The 18,361-nt window shown below is 36.5% G+C and overlaps 1 protein-coding gene across 1 annotated transcript in view; it reads right to left on the reverse strand.

The window, feature by feature from the left end:
• The window catches only part of plppr1 (phospholipid phosphatase related 1), a 55,050-nt gene extending 38,620 nt beyond the window's left edge, over window positions 1–16,430 (reverse strand). Inside the window, exon 1 of the mRNA XM_039677143.2 lies at window positions 16,221–16,430. The gene's annotated coding sequence lies outside the window, so the exon portion shown is untranslated. The remainder of the gene's footprint in view (window positions 1–16,220) is intronic.
• Window positions 16,431–18,361: the final 1,931 nt, after the last annotated feature.

Genomic DNA, 18,361 nt, shown 5'->3' on the forward strand with positions numbered 1-18,361 from the left:
GAATTGGTAGGGAGGGAGCAAGCTGAGCGCAGTTAAAATAAAATTTTACTGAAAATCAATCCGTGGCGGTCAGCGAACATGAATGTATGGAAAACCCTCGACGCACAATATATCAGCCAGCATATCAGTATCGGCAAATATAATTTCATTTTTAATGTTATCGTTATTTGGCCCAAAAAGAAAATTTGGGCATTATATTGAAGCCGATATATAATGGATTATTTTCCGTCAGCTGAGGCACTTCAAATGCGCAGTTATCGCCATGATGATCACTTCGAAAAGAAAAAAAAAAACAGTAAAGTGTAATGTAGGCTCCATAAAATGATTTGTGCTTTTGGATATGGCTTTTAATAGTGAGACTTGTTTTTGTAATCAGGCTCTGAAAAATTATATAAAATATGGATTTAGATTTATTGGCCAATATCGGTTGTCAGATTTCAAATGTATTCAAATCTTTTCATATCGGTGCATAGTACTAATTACCAATATACTGCATTTAATTCTACACAACAGCAGGTAGGCTATAAATAGACTAAACAAAAAAAAAAGGACATTAATATGTTGGAAACAAATATAACCTTTTTTACGAACATAACAGTACTAAAAACATACATAACAGTTACGAACATAATAGTACTAAAAAAAAAAATTGTTGCACATTTTCTAGCAGAGATTTTACCTACAACAAAATTCGAACAAACTCAGATCGTATGATTGGCATCTCAGAGCGTATTCTTCATTCTACAGCAAGACTCAATGACAGCAAGAAAGTCCTACAAACCATATATTCAAACAATGTCGCCCGAGCAAGCAAGTACTGTAGGATTTTTGACTGGTGCTACATGAATACATTTCACAATACCTGGATTTTGAGAGCTTGTCAAAGAGGCCGTCTGAAATGTAAGGTAGGAGCAGAGCAGTATCCCAAGGATTTCTTCCAAGTCCTGTCAAAACACAGTCTACAAAAAAGATCTATGAAGGCCACCTAAAATCAAAAACACACCTTCAGGAGAAGCAAAGCCCTAATAGTCCATCTTCACAACGTACAAGCACATTGTCAGAAGCAAGGCTTGAAAGTCTTACATTGCCAACAAGTTAGATGTTGTCTCTTGTTAGATCTCTGATTGATGGAAAACACAGCTGTATTAATCAAACAGATCCTTAAAGGGTTAGTTCCCCCAAAAATGAAAAGTAGCCCATGATTTACTCACCATCAAGCCATACTATATGTACTATACTATGTATATGACATATGAAAAAAAAAAAAGATAAAAAAAATGTCCTGGCTCTTCCAAGCTTTATAATGGCAGTGAATCGGTGTCTGTCTTTAGTCAATCAAATAGCTTATCATCTATTCATGATAAAACTGCTCCACACTGTTCCAGGGGTCAATAAAAGCCTTCTGAAGAGAAGTGATGCGTTTGAGTAAGAAATCGAAAAATCCCCAAAACTTTATCAACTAAAATATCTATCTCCCGGAAGACGGCCTACGCAAGTCAACTTACGCCAAATATATCCAATACTTTTCCTTGTCTTACTTTTACTTTGAAGCTCTGCTGTGCGACACTTTATTTGGCAAAAAAAAAAAAACGATGCAGGGTTTTGTTTTGAAATATTCTGTGAAGCCCCGAATCACTTGATTTAATAAATATGAACACAAACAATGATGCAGCATTATTGTATTTATATTAGGGATGCTCCGATATAAAAATTTTGGCTGAAACAGATAACCGCTAATATTTTTCTATTTGAAAGCCGATAACCGATATATTGATCGATAAATCAAAATTTTATATCATTTTTGAAAACCTGATTGCAAAACAAAACTCTCAACATTAAAATCCATGTCCCGAACACACAATTACAAATGTTCTCATTATAATTTTGTGCAGCCTATTTGACGGACAATTTTGCACTTCAAACTGTATTTTCCTTTTTGAAGTGATTCCAGTAATATTTCAAGCCATTCATGCTTGGTGAACAGTGTGCATCTGAAGTGTCACAGCTAAAGGAAATTAGAGCCCAACAGATATGGATTTTTTGGGGGGAAGTGCCGATACCGATATTAGGGAGTAAAATAAGCCTGCATTGATATATCGGCCGATATTATTTGTGTGTATATTATAGTAGTGCACCAGTCAAAAGTTTGGACACACTTTCCCATCCGTGTCCGTCAAAATGGCCCAATATAAAGGGTTCTAATAATATAAATTATTGGAATCTTGCTTGATGTAATGTATTAGCAGAATGGGCAGACACTGACACTGCCAGACACTGTGTCTACACTGGAAGCGGCCGTTGTTGCTCGAGACAGCAGTTTACCCTGGACACGACAAAGCACCCGTTACAATGCATTGTCCTTCGCATCAGTGCGTCACAAATAGAATGAGGTATCAGTTTACTGTCGAAGATTTGTCACTTGCGTCGCATCCAGTGTAGACAGCATCACTGTTTATAATTGGTTCAACTGTCTTTTGTCGCATCACACCGCTCGCGTCCGGTGTCTTGTTCAGGCAGCAGCAGACGAACAGTCAAGCGGTGTCTTAAAGGTAAGCTGCAAATTAGTTATCAGTGCGGTAGTGGCATGAGTCTGTTGAATGATGACTAAAGCTACGTTGTCATCTGGTGAGATGCAATGCTATAAATTAAATAAACACTGCCTCCATCTTTTACTCTCACAATGAGCTTATTGTACTCTTTGCTACATTAGCAAGCTAGCCATGTTTCATACCTTGTCAGTGGAGTGGAAGCTAATGTGTGCAAACAATGCAGGACAAACTACGTAGTTACACAATTTACATGCATTTTATCCGCGTTATATGTTCTGTTGTAAAAAAAAAAAAAAAAAAGAAAAGTTCATATTGGCGGCATATCTGCGTCATATACTCCGAAACCGATATATCTGGGACAGGCTCATAAAAGGGCGATAAAATCGGCAGACCGATAAATCGGTCATGCTTTAGAGGAAATAACATTATTTATCGGTTTAATATATCGGCCAAACTTTCTTATTGGGCCAATAATGATAACCTTAAAAATGAACATATTGGCCAATACCGATATGGAGGTCGATACACCGTGCACCTTAATTTAAGTTAATTAACTGCTTTTTTCATACTTTTTAAAATGCAAAAATAAAATAAAACTGAAAACCTAGAATTTAAAAAAAAAATAATAAAATAAAATAATAATAATAGGGCTTTTGCCAGCATTTCTGACTCCCTATGTTTGTATAAACAAATTTATATGTAATATATTTTTAAGAACATAGGATTAAAAACCAAATGGATTGTGACCCAATGCTCTGTTGGGGAAAAAAAAAATACTAATATTGAAATACAAATCGAAAACAGTAAGCCAAAAGAGTGTCATGTTCAAAAACAGTGTTCGGAAAACAGTAGGCAAATACTTCCGATGAGATTGTGAAGTGCGCATTCGATGGACACTTTAGTATGCATTCACCATGAGGCCATGGAACGGGATTTGTAAATGGCAATGAAATGACACAACTAATGCTAGTTGGTCACATGATAAGGAGAACATGGTGGATGTAGTACAAATGTTAGTGTTTTGTATCATGTCTTGAACCACTTTTGCCAATAGCTTTCTTCTATATGCTGCAGGTTCATTTTTGAAGAACTAATTTAATAAATTTTATAGATATTGGTTCAATAGACCCCAAAGTGTCTAAAGGCAATTTTTTCAACTTACTAAGTATGTAACCAAGATTTCCATCTGTGGTCATTTGGTGCTCTTTACTTGCACACCACCTTACTCTTGTATGCTAAACGAATAAATGTTTGTGTATGAAGGATTTGCACTTGCCTGTGCCAAACTTGATGCTATTGTAGGGTATTGTGGGTGGATGTTAGAGCATTGCTAGGTTGTTGTTTACCGGCCCAAGTCGAAAGAGTCCACCCACAAGTCTCTATTGCTTGGGGTCCTTCAATCAGACCAAGTATATGAGTTTTTCTGCTTTATCATCCATAATGCCAACTGCTTAATATTAGAATTAGCATCAGAACCCCTCATCAACAAGCCACACAATTTGAGCAATCACTCATGTACAGTATAACTCGCCGTTTCTAGGCATAGGCGAACGAGGCAGTAGCTAATGGGATCACCAGCTGGAGGGGGTACCTGCAGTTCCTCAATACCCACGTTAACACATTAAAGTGGACCCATTATGCAAAAATCCTGTGTGTATGAATCCACATAAATCATAAGCAGTGTCTCCAGACAAGCCCTTTGCAGACTTTAGTTTTTGTGACGGCACATATGCTTAGGCCACGCCCACAAATGCTGACAGTCCTATTAGTATACTGTAGCTCCTCCTCTCAGTGAGCTGAACACAGTCCATGTCAGCCCATTCTCACTCCCAAGGCGTCACCTAACTGACGCCTTGGGAAGCATTTGGACATGCTTCAATATCTGACGCTTTAGGCGCCCTTTAGCGTCAGTTAGATGACGCCCTAGGGTCGCGTGTACCCTACCCACACCTAAACCTAACCGCGTCTTCTAACTGACGCTTTCCTTTAGCGTCAGTTAGATGACGCCGTAGGATCGCGTCATGTAAGTGACGCTAAAGGGCGCCTAAAACGTCAAATATTGAAGCATGGTCAAAGGTGACGCCTTGGGGTGAGAATGCGTTGTCCATGTTTATCTCCTCACCAGAGCATTTCACCGCTGCATTCAAGTAAGAAATGTGTTCTTATTAAAGCTACTTAAGTTATTCAGTCGAGCAGTGAGTGATTTTCAGTTTTTCTTTTTGTTATTCTGCTGTTGTTTGATTCATATAACAGCATATATACTATAGACAGTTTATGCGCAATAAGACGTGAAAGAACTTTGTTTAATACTCGCGGGAGCTCCGTCTGGCATCTAGCTCTTTGTGTGAACTTTAAAATGCATGCAGTCAATAAACCTTCATGATGATGAAAAACTGCAATGTCACATGACTGTCCAAATAGTCATCCAAACATATGTTTTAGTTTTTGGAAGAGGGGGGCGGGGAGCAGCAGCTCATTTGCATTTAAAGATGCACAAAAACAGCATGCTATTCCTTCCACTCAAAAATTATTGGAATTAATTTACAACATGGTATATTAACCTATCTGTAGGGTATTTTGAGCTAAAACTTCACAGACAAATTCTGATATTACATCTTGTTAAAAGGGGTATTAAATGCTCCTTTTAACATATAACAGCAGTTTACACACAACAATCATCCCCATGTCAAGTATATTTAAACAGTTGAGGATTAGTATACGATTTTTCAATGTTGTCCAAAAGACTGCAACCAGACTAGTGTATATTGAATTTATATATTTTAAAAATGCAATTATGTGATAAAATATTAGTATTTCATTCACATGTGGAAAGAAAAAAAAATATTCAAAATGTCAGTAATATACCAATATCTTTCTCATATAAAATATTTTAAATAATCATATTATCCTAATCCTAAGTGCATCAATTGTCATCTTAGCTGTATAATATCCCATAAATTGAATTTAACTCCAAAACATTTTTTAACATACTGGGGATGCCATTAAACCCTTGGTTTCGTTCACAGAATTATACCTTTACTAAACTCATATCTGTATAATGAAATGTTAAGGCATCCATGTTATGATAAATAAATTTATTGTCTTAAGTAATGTTAAGTAATATTAAGCACTGTTGCCCCTGGTCAGTTTTTAAAAGGTTAATAAACTATTTAATATATGCTGAGACTTGAGCTAATTTAAATGATCACAGAACAGAGCAAGGCGAGCATTTGTGCTTATAAAACTTTATTTATTTTTTTAACTAACCAATCTTATCGCTAGATAAGACCCTTATTCATTTTCTGGTGTCGTTTAAAGCCCTTTGAAGCTGCACTGAAACTCTCATTTGGACCTTGAACCAGACTGAAGAAGGAAAGACATGGACCTATTGGATGACATGGGGGTAAGTAAATTACCAGCAAAAGTTTTTTTTTTTTTTTTGTTTGTTTGTTTGTTTTTTAAGTGAACTAATCCTTTAAGTAATGTTTTGTTTATAGAAAAAAATATTAGGCTACTGTTGCATTATTGAAAGTGAAAAAGCACTTTCTATAATTTATGTTTATTTGGGAATAAGATAAGATAAGATGATAATAAAAAGTGAGAATAAATAAGATTTTATGAAATTGAAGGTCTTAAAAAGTCTTAAATATATCCTAAGTGGAATAAAAATTGTCTTTATTATTTTAAAAGGTCTTAAAGAGGAATTGCAATTGCAAGAGTGCACTGCAAATTATTTTTTACATTTTCTGATAATTAAAAAAAAATAGTAAAGCATAGATTTCAAGTTTATTTCGGGTTTGTTTATAATTAAATCATGCATTACGCATATGCATATATATATATATTTCTCCTGGTGGTTATTATTGGTATTTTGGTGGCTCAAACACTCTAAAAAGGCTGGGTTGTGTTAACCCAACTTTGGGTCAAATATGGACAAACCCAAACATTGGGTTAAAAATGTAACCCAATGGCTGGGTTTTTCCAGATTTGACCCAAAGTTAGGGTAAAACAACCCAGCAATTTTTAGAGTGAACCATTAATTCATTACATATGCATTTAATAGGCTCAGACTAAGAACATTATTTAACACATTATTCAATATATTGCCTATTGAGTGTGTATGTGTGTGTATAAATAATTTAAATCCTAGTGTACTTTTTGTATTCTAATACATTTTCATTATGCCCCCTAAAATATTTGTGCTCGCCCTCTATTATTGTCACCAAAGCAATAACTGTCTAGGATTTGCAGAACCATAAATACCATATAAGACAAACTAGCTGTTTACAAGACATCTGCATGAATGTGTAGGAAATCCTCCAGAACTATGTTGATGTCAGATAAAGCCCTCTGGCTGTGTCCATCACAGCCAACGCAGCATCTGTCCAGCTCATGTAGACTGTATCTGAGCCTGTGATCCAAGCACTGTCCCGAGGGACAAGCTATGACATTTCTCCAGCACAAACGTCTCTCTGACTGCCATCAGTTGTAATGTGATACCAGTCAAAAGCCACTAATGGACTGGGGGTTCAGGCCCAGCTCAGATAAATGATGAAGCACCAACTGGTAAACACAAACTAGAAAACATAGAAAGCTGCCTCCTGTCTACGGCTGGACTGGAGCGCTAGTCATAGGCACAAACTCTTTAGAAAATCTCAATTAGTGCTCCTCTTGCGTTAGATGCTATTGATTTCAACAAAGGTACAAGTGTTAGCATGTTGCTAAGCTAACGGCTCAATAACTGTAAGCTTAAAGTCGGCATGAAATGTAAATTCCTCCATTTTCTAAATGCATCTTAGGCTGCATTTACATTATATGGCTCAAGTGACCTAATTCAGATTTCTCCCATATGCCACAGATGGGATATGACCCACGAATGTGTAGCAGGACAAAGAGCACATGGATTCCAATATTTTCAGAATGGTTTCAGGCCTCATTCATGAGGAAATAAATACGATATGAATCAGATACTAATTTTCGTCTGTCATGTAAGCAGACAGATTAGATATTCCTGTCAATGCGAGTCGTATAATACGTAATTGAAAGTGATAGTGGCGAATGATGTCAACTCTTTGTTATCAAAAGTACCTACTTTGGAACCAAGTCAGTACTGAAATAAAAAAAAAAAATGTTACAATGCAAGCATTTCCCTCTAACATTTTGAGCTCTGTTGAACAAATTCATAAACACCTCTGATTGGCCATCGTCTTCACAAGCTCAACATATATGTCTGTGATTGGCTACAATGACTACCTTGGGTTGTTTATAGTCTTTAAGTCTTTAGAGCTACTGGAAAAAAAAAAAAAAAATCTGTAACCTGGTAGTTATTGTTTTAACCAGACTGTAATGCCTTCCAGAAAGTAAAAGTCTGAAAAGTGTATTGTGATATGGTCAGGGCCGAATTCATGCATGGTGATGCCGGAAAACAAAAATTATAACCACATTTTATAATGAGTTGATGGTTTCTGTAAAATTATCCCTTGACACTTCTCTGGCAACATGACATCATGACTTTTCCGTAAACATACATGCCACTTTCAAGTCAAGTGGCGTGTTATCTATACGCATTTTGAGCTATCCGCGTGTATCCGCGTGTGTGCGTTTATGTCTACGCCATTAATGTCTGAGTGATTCCGCGTGTATGTACATGCCATTAAATGTCCGAGCGAAACGAAGCAAAATGTAGATCTACATTTGGGGAGCGATATTTTTTTTCCTAGGATGATAGGGAAAGACTCATAAATGCGATTAACCCCAGTGACGGGTAGGTCTTATACTTCTATATACTGTAATGTAACGTTAAGTCAACGGCGTTCATAAACACGCTGAAAAGCCATTATGCGTGTTGATAGCACGCCAAAAATGGAAATACGAATTGGCATGTCATTCACACGCAATTTCATGAGATCAGTCGGTCTATGGACACATACATTCAAAGCAAAGTGTCAAGACAAACAACTCACACTGGTATCGCACACCGGACATTTTCAGTTCAAGACCGCAGTCCACATCTAATCACAAAACCTTCATTTCAAGAAGTGGTGTCAATGAGTAGTTTTGTGTTTGAGACAGAACAAATGGACAGAGAAAGCACAATCTATATTATTATCTCTCTATATGAAGCATTACTTCATTAAGCCATAGAAAAAGACGTTTTGCTAATGCCTGGTTCAGATTACAAGATTTTAGCCCGATTTTGGCACGATTGGTGTCGTAGGGATTCGTAAACGACAATGGGCGCCGGGACGCAAGATTGTTTCTTATCATCTCGTATAAAGCGTCATAGTGGGCGACAATCTACGTCGCGTCTGTGATGCTTCACGACATTGCGACAAAAAGACTTGCATGTTTAATTTTTTAACGGTCGTCCATGGCGGTTCCGTCACATGTATGAGATTGACAAATAGGAGCACAAGCTTTTCCGTATACAACTTTCAAAAAAGACAAAACGAAAGAGAGATGATGGTGCTAACGTTAAAACTAGAAGTAAAAATATATAAGAAAACAATATTTTACCTCAAGTTCTCTTTGGAGGATTGACAGCCCATACTGTCCTCTTCGAGCAGGGTTCTCAAGTCTCACGCAATGGCCGTGAGACACACGCAATTCAACCAGTTCACACACTCACACGCCACACTGTGTATTTCTCACGCTGGAAAGGCAATGCCGAGCAATCCAGGAACTCACTCGCAACGAGTTTTGCCTTCTCGATGACATCACGCGCGCCGTTAAACGCGGCATGCGATGACTGGTCAGGAAGTAACGTGCAGTCTGACATGCGTCTTGTCCACGACGCGACAAGATTTAAGGAGCCAAAATCGCGTAATCGGACACAGTGACTATCGTAACAGACAAAAAAATCGTGTAATCTGAACCAGGTATAAGAGATGCACAATACACATTCTTCATTGGTTCATTCCTGCAAAATAAAGGCTTAATTTGTGATTTGTGATTAAGGAGAATGAGTGAATGTAGATAATAGTTCTGTGGATAAAGGGCCCCTCAAGAGGCCAAAGGCCTCTGATATGGCCCTGGAAGTGGGTCACTTAAAAGTTGACAGCTGGTCATCAAAAAAAATCTGATAGTCAACAAACGGATTTGGGCATCAAGACCTGCAGTGTAAATACGGCCTTAATGATCTTATTGTGAACGATTAGTCCATCATATTGTTGTTTTTTTTGGGATTTGTTTTTTTTTTACCTCATAATGGTTTAATCAAAATGTCATAACTCAAACTTCTGGTGAAACGACAGACTTAAAGTGACTTATGCTGGACTTCTCCAACCATTTCGTCCACATAAACTCCGCCCCTTTCTCACAGCAATCTTGCATTGAGATCTACATTCAACCAATCAACAACCAAGCCCCCTCCCTACTTTTTTTTTCTTCCAATAATCCGTTTCACTTGGATGTTGCCAAATTCGGGGGAAGTGATCTATTACTTTGCGAGTTTTTAAAACATAGAATACAAATAATTTTATAAAATTGTATTATTGAACTATTTTATCAATATTTTCCAGAATGGAATAAATTATAATTAACATATGTTCATACGCAAACCCCGCCCCACAGCCACTTTCATTGGTAAACTCAATCAAGTAAACAGACAAAAAAAAAAAAAAACATGGATGGGTTTCACAGTTAAAAAAAAAATTGAGAAAAGATGTAAATACTGGTATTATAACTTCAGTTGCAAATTGTACTTCCTCCCATTAATACTATTACGAATACTATTATCATCTGTATATTTAAAGTCTTTGACTGAAAGGGGTTTGAGCTGCTTCTTGTAAAGAATCAGACAAAAGAGTGAAAGTGTTTTTCAAGTTTTTCAGTAAAAGAAAATCAAATTCACCGCAATTATATTGTGGATAATTCTATCCAAATATTATTTAAGTCTGGTGAAAATTCTGGTGGAAAATAAAATATTGCAAGGTCAGGTTTTTTTGTTTTTTTTTTTGTTTTTTTTTTAATGCCATGCAGCCTTAGGTATTTGGAAATTTGGTCAAGAGATGCTGTAAGCAACACCCTGTGACCAAAGAGCAACATTATAACCCACACAGAACACCTATTAACCAGCCACAACTCTCTAGAAAGCTTTGAATGGCAAACGCCACTCACATTTCCAAGAGAAAACCTTACAAAATAGTGTTAGCATGTGCATAGAGCAGCGCTCTGACACATTGTATTTTAAGTGTGACACTAAATTATGTTTTTAACTCTGAAGGGCCAAGTATTCATATAACCCGTTTTAAAAACGCCAGCACAGAAATGAGCAAATGAAGCGCAGTCAAGCAGAGTTCAGTTTAAATGTGTTCTCTGGAACTAAAACATAAATCCAAAGCGTCTCGCGTGGATAATTCTCTCTTCAAACACATCAAGAGCTCTGCTCTATATCCTTCTTCCAATCCACCAGCAATTAACAGACGGGGGAAAATCCATTACTGGGATACAGGAAAGTCCACAGTTGTTCTACTGTGATTTTCCTTCGCATTTCAACTGTTGGCTAATTAAAATCTTGACTGAGACGTTTCCGATTAGAGAATTAACCACGGAACTCGAACAGAGTTTCAGAAAGAAACTTTAGCAGAATGAAAAGGGTCACAGAGCATCTCGGTATTTTTCATCTTCCTGTTCACTCCATTCCGGCCGACTTACAGTCTGATGGATATGCGACCTGGCACAGTTCTTAGCGGTTTCAATTAAATGGTGCTTTTACAACTTAACAATCAAGTAGACGTCTATATATTCATGTTGCTCATACCCTGCCAGGACACTTTCCAAATGAACATCTAGAAATAAACCCTTGGCAAACACAATGTGCTCAAACACAGCATCTCACAGATGTTCCTACTGAAGTTAGCATATCAAGTGTGGCGCTTCATTTGCTGAACCATCAGATCTTCAGGAAAGATCTTTCAATCCCAATATTTGCTTTTCTTTTTGACTGAACAAATTATATGATATTTGCTGTGTTTTTTTAATGTTTTGTGGAGTGCACACAATATAAAGTCTGGATAATGAATTCGAATATGTGGGCTCAGTAATGTTTGTTTTTTTTCCTTTTATTCAGCAAGGATGTATTATATTGATTCAATGAAAGACAGAAAATGCATATGATTTCTATTTGAAATAATGCTGTTCTTTTGAACTTTCTAATCAAATAATCCTGGAAAAACGTATCAGTGTCCACAGAAATATGAAGCAGCACGTACAGCAACGTATTGATAATAAGAAATGTTTCTCTAGCATCAAATCATCATATTAGAGTGATTTCTGAATGATCATGTGACACTGAAGACAGGAGTAATGGTGCTGAAAATTCACCTTTGATCACAGGAATAAATTATAGTTCAAAACATTAAAATAGAAGACAGTTATTTAAAATTGTAATAATATTTCACAATATTTTCTTTTTTGATCAAATAAATGCAGGACTGGTCAGCAGAAGAGACTTTTTTTTTAATCTTACCGATGAAAATTGTGACATTTCTGCCATGAATAATCCAGGAGCAGGAATCTTTGAGGCAGTCTGAATCTGTCTATCAGCGTTGTGTTCAACATGTACAGATGTTCCTAAATGAATCCTACTGTAGGCTTTTCCTTTTCCGCCTTCTCTTTTTAAATATGTTCAGGAATTCCTATCAGCCAATCAGGGCTTCAAAAACATTATCATTTCCTTGTGATTTGAGAGAATTGAAGGAATGACAGAAGATCTCCTTCTTGCCAAAAATCAAGGACAACGGATGATTTACTTTTTGCTCCAAAAAGCTCAACAACATATTTAATATATGAGAGGTAAATAATTAAATACGGCTAGTCACTGTGATTCCGATTCTGCTTACCGATTCCCAGTTTCAATTCCAATATCATAAAAAAACAACTGCTTTTTGCAAAACAACACAATGGGCAAAAATCAGCAACCTAAAGAACAACCAACCAATAAACTAGACTACCGGTATTATACATTTCAAACATTATTAAGAGGCAAGTAAACTGTCAGTATACAATAAGAAAGAAATAGGCTAAGCAAATTAGAAATATCACAAATAAATGCAACTGAATAAAGTTCAGAAATTGAAACCTAATGTAAAATAACACGTAGTTTTATTTATTTAAAAAAAATAAAATATAGATTAATGATTTTTAAAGTTACAAAAGTTATTGAATGATTTTGTTTTTGTCCCGTTTCTTTTGTATTTTGATTAACTTTAATGGTCCGGGCGGCAATAGGTTTACTAGGCTGCTGCTGTCACTTTAAGGATGTGTTCGCACTCGTATTGAGGGGGGTGATGCGGCAGTGGCCAAGCGACTGAACACCGGTAACACCCCTTGGACATTTGACTGCACATCACATTTTTGGCCTTATTGATACTGCTTTTAATTAATGCAACGGAACAAAATTAAGTCTTTAACAGAGCAAACACACAAGATTTTGTTTTAAAACAAACCTGCCAAGTGTGAACACTCATGCAGGATCCAATATACTGTCACACATGCATTTTATTTCTCAACTATTTACTATCACTTAAGACAAAGCCAACTGGGTTTTTGAGGATATTTTGACCATTTTGTGTGTATCCAATTTCAGATTTGGAATTGATTTTCAATTCCCAACCCTAATGGTCAGTCATGTTGGACATTTAAAGACGTTTCTGTAATTTTTTTTTAATGCTTGATTGCTTGTGCTCAGATTGCGGGCGCTCAGTGATAAATACTGAAGTCAGTTCTGACACCAGTCTTTTCGTATGTATTTATTATATACATTGTGTAGGCTATGATGATGAATGAAACTGCTGGTCTACACATTAGACCAACATAAGAAAATTTAGTTTGACAAATGCAATAAAAGTTAAACTGTAAACTAATTTGACCTAAACCAATAAGGTAATAATTTCATTTTTTTATATATAAACTTTTAAACTTTTGATAAATCTTCTCTCTGTCTAGCCTGTTCTCACGTAAATGTGTCTCTATAACACGCATCGTGTATTGTTGTGTAATTTATACAAGAAAATGAGTTTTTACGTGCATGTGAGACGCAGTTTTTCACGTGCATTTGAGTATAATACACACGCACCCCCACACCACTAATTCTAACCAAACATATAATACACATGCACCCACCTCACACCTAAACCTAACCGTATCATATCCACATAATAACTTTAGCATATAAATTACACAACAATACACATGCGTTGACCCCTTTTGCGCTGACGTCACAGTTACGTCACGGCGCTAGCTGGAGGCAAAACAAAGTGAAAACTGGAGGAGGCCAATACAAACCAGCACAGATTCGGCTACATAATAAGGAGATTAACTTACTTTTATTATTATTAAATATCATCTTATTGTGTTGTTTGGTGCAAGTATTAATGAAAAATGAATATGCTGTATCTGGCCTTTTTATTTCTAGAAAATATTCACATGATTAAAATCGCACCGTAATGTCACGCTTTACATTGTCGTCTTCTCTGCCTTGGCTTGGCAGAACTGCAGATCGTACACACAAGTCTTGTTTATTATGTTAACGATAATCCTGTCAAATCGGCTATGCATTGAGTGAGCATGTGAAGGCTACGGGTCGGCCAATCTGGTTTTGTCCGTTAAAATTAACTTTTGAAAATAACAATCACGGTCCTGGACAGTGAGTGACCCTACACATTAAGATAAAATCAGATTTTCTTCAGTCATTGTTAAAAAAACAAGCAAATAAAACTTGCTAACTAACGTTAGTGAAGCGGCCAGAAGGACCTTTCTGCCTCCACCTAAGCTCCGCCCACATAAAAACGTCACCATGTTTACCAACTGAAAAGGGGTCTATAAAGCCAAACTTTTAAAAGCCAAAACAAATTTGGTTGAATAACCAACAATGAACTTTTTTTTTTTTTTTTGCTGCTGGTCAAATTGCTCAGTTAAAATGAGCCAAAGAAACAATTGCTATACATTTTGACGTAACTAGATTTAACTGTGTTCAATCCACTTGAATATATGTAAAATTTAAGTTATGTTGTATACTTAATCCGTTTGTGTTCTGATTACATGATTGATTTGTGTTGCATTGACTGAAACAGGGGGGTGCTTGTTAGTTCCAAGCTTGCTTTGATATGGCTGAACCACGAGAAAGTAAATGTTGAAATGTATTTTTTTGAGCAAGATGAGAAGAGGGGAATGATGATATATACTTTTATACTTTATTGTCCCCGAAGGGAAATTTGTTGTGGACACTGTCCATTCCGTAGCTTTACAAGACAGCAAAAAAAGACAATTCACAGCAAAAAAGAAAACACAAACAGATATTGCACACTCTCTATAACTTGATAGTGACTTGATAGTGTGGATTAATGTTCAATTATTTTTAGAACCCTTTAAAATCACCACTGTGGAGAAGAGTGGAGCATTTGCTTATGCTGTGGACTGACACTACTAAACTGATTTGCTGAAGGAGCATTTATTGATTAGCATTTAAGATGCTAATATGCTATTTCTAGCTAATAGTTTATTAACTAGCTAATGCAGTCTTATTATACATTCAGTTGTGTGGCAAAAATGTATGAAATCAAATGTCAGACTGAGAGAGCCATTTAAAATTCACTTTGACAGTACTTAATTAATTAGGTCACTCAATTTATGTTTGTTTAACTTATTTGATTCATGTGGGACATATGCACAAGATTGTGTGGCCTACATTTTTTTTTCAGTAAACAGAGATTTCATTCAGATGCCCAAACACCCATATTTTACCAATCCAATAAACACACATAATTTGTATATCTATGGGTTCCAATTTACTAATCCAGTAATAGGTAGTGAGAGTCAAACTAAACAAAAGTGATACATGTAATCACTTTTAATTTAATGCATTTTCAAGGTCCATACCCCTAATTTGGGGAACCACAGCACAACAGAGACCATCCTTTAAACATGCAATGCAATGTGTTGCCCAATAACAGGAGGGTTCCCCCATCATGTGACCACTTCATGTCTTCAGAATACACTCCTGCATTCTGTTTTTTTGCATGCAGTAAGATCCCAAAAATTCTGCAGGAGACCCTGAATAAATCACTAAATTCTGCAATTCTGTCCAAAATATGTATGTGATGTATGAAAATATGTATGTGCATTTTCCTATGAGCTGAACCCAAAGGCTTATGTGGAGCCATCTGTGTAGCCAGCATTACTGACACCCCAGATGATAAACCAGATAAGCCATGTCAAATGCGTCTAAACATTAACTACACTGCGAGTTAATAGAGGCTTCCTATCATTTAATTCGTTTGTCAAAGCACAAAATATTTGAAACTTCCTACTAGTTCCTTTTAAACGCGAATTCTACATAGCTGATGCATCATGCCATGAGAACAAGTGTCAATCATCATGAAGATGAAGCTCAAGAACGTGTGAGAAGATCACTTGTTTCCAGCATAGCTTTCACTAGGTGTCCGAACAACCCAAGTTCTACACGATTTACTATTACAAACCATTACCGCATTTTCATTCACGAGTATTTATTTTGGATATCCAAATAAAAAGAGGTTTGAGACATGTCGCCGTTTCATTGCCAACAAATGTAAAACGGACACAAATATCAGTGGACGCACGAGACAATAGCAGGTTGTAACAACTACCACATGCTTCATCATTTCACCCCTCCGACCTCCTCTAACTTACCGTGCGATGGGTGTATATTATTCCCCAATTAATCCATCAGTGTTCATTTAGCCATAGATTCGGAAAACGGATATTCCATTATCTGTGTTTTTGCCGCGTTTCTGCGAGGCTGGGTTTGGTGTTTGATTGGAGATCAGTGATTAGAGGCGATCGTGAATGCTCAAGGAGTTCACACACAAACACACACACACACATATATATATATACACACACACACTCACACACAGAGAGAGAGAGAGAGAGAGAGAGACGCTGAGAATAGTGGGAGGCGGGGCCGCCCGGGAGCCCGAATGTGCCAGTCCTGCATCATGAATATTTATGACGCAACGCGACGCTCGTCCAGTAGGGTTATCAGCCTGATGTAATTAATAGTCAGAAGCTTAGCAGTAGCAGTTGTAGAATAGGGAAAGTCAAATCATTTAATTAATCGGGCGGTTTTAGTGAACTGGATAAAATAATCGATTCCGAGTTATTTTTGAAAACTGTTATGCACTGTATAATTTTTAGGAGGATCTGTTGACAGAAATGCAGAACATATCTATGTTTTTACTTGTGTATAATGATTACATAATAAACTGTTATGTTTTTATTACCTTAGAATGAGCAGTTTCTATCTACATACACCTAAACAAACGTGTTTCGTCACTACCCAGACAGCAAACTGACATTGAATCAACGTGGAAACGACGTCTCTCATGACATTGAAACAACGTTGGTTGTGCTCATCGAATTAACGTTGAACCAACGTCAGACGCGGCATTCTTCAAAGCTAAATGAAAATCGAAAATTGGTTTGTTTTCATAACGTTGAAACAACGCGTTGATTTCAAGTTGATTTTCCGTTAGTTTTGAAAGAATGACGCGTCTGACGTTGGTTTAACGTTAATTCGATGAGCAAAACAATGTCAGATCAACGTTATTTCGATGTCATGTTTCTACGTTGATTCAATATCAGTTTGCTATCTGGGTATGTTCTTTGTGCAAAGAAGCTAGTTAAAGTAAGCGACTAAAACACTGTCACAATGATGAAAAACTAACAATAATATTCACAATAACATTGTCTTACTGAATAATTAAGTGAATGTAATTTATTCACGTATCTTTGTAAAGAAATCTCATTGCTTAACTGGTACTCTCTGATGTCTCAGACGACGACATCACTTCCTGTCGGCCACCATGACTTCTGTTGATTGCAGTTTGCAGCCTCACCACTAGACGCCACTAAATCATACACTGCACCTTTAAAGGGATAGTTCACCCAAAAATTATGTCGTTAATTAAGTTTGTGTCGTTCCACACACACCCATAAGACCTTCATTCATCTCTAGAATGGAAATATTTAGATGAAATCCTAATATCAATTTTAGCATCATCCAATAGCAAACCACAACGATTCAACCATCCAATTCAACAAGATCAAGCCCCGCCCCTAAATTTGTTCTTGTCTGAGAAGCCATTTCCATACAGTGTGTCACAAAAGAGAAGAAAAGACCATTGCAAAGATTTTACAACAGGTTCAAACTTTGCTGTGCCAGCAAATGAAGTTACTTCTATGTCTATTGCTACACTAATAACAACAGACAGTGGACTTTTTTTGCCCGTGAAATTTAGCCAAAAATTTTGAAAAGAAAAATAAATAAAATGTATTTCTCGCTTTGTTATTATCCACTATTCACCTATTAATAATGTCCCCTTCACCAAATTCCTTACTATCTTAAAATCTAAAAATGTTCTGACTATCACAATCAAATTGTTGTCCCCAGATAGACGATAGACGATAACTTTTTTTCACAATATTGTATGAAATAAGCTATAGATTGTTTGTTGTGTTATTTTTCAAGCTCTTACGAATCTTAAGCAGAGTTCGTAATATTAATAATAACTGGATTTAATTATTAATAATAATAATATGCATCCCCATAATTTTAACACATCCCAAACTCACATTTTTACTCCTAAACATCTCAAAAGTTTTCAACCGAATCATTAAAAAGAATCGGTTCAAAAGAACGATTCATTTGGACAGTGGACAAAACTCAAATGTGAACAGGAAAAACAAACGAGCAGGGCTCCCTAATGGTTTCTAAACATGAGCCTACTGTGATTTGACCCGCAGTTGACTACGTTTGCGTCTGTGCTTGA

The sequence above is a fragment of the Pimephales promelas genome, chromosome 23, assembly GCF_988280905.1.
Source record: "Pimephales promelas chromosome 23, fPimPro1.hap1.1, whole genome shotgun sequence".
Lineage (NCBI taxonomy): Eukaryota > Metazoa > Chordata > Actinopteri > Cypriniformes > Leuciscidae > Pimephales > Pimephales promelas.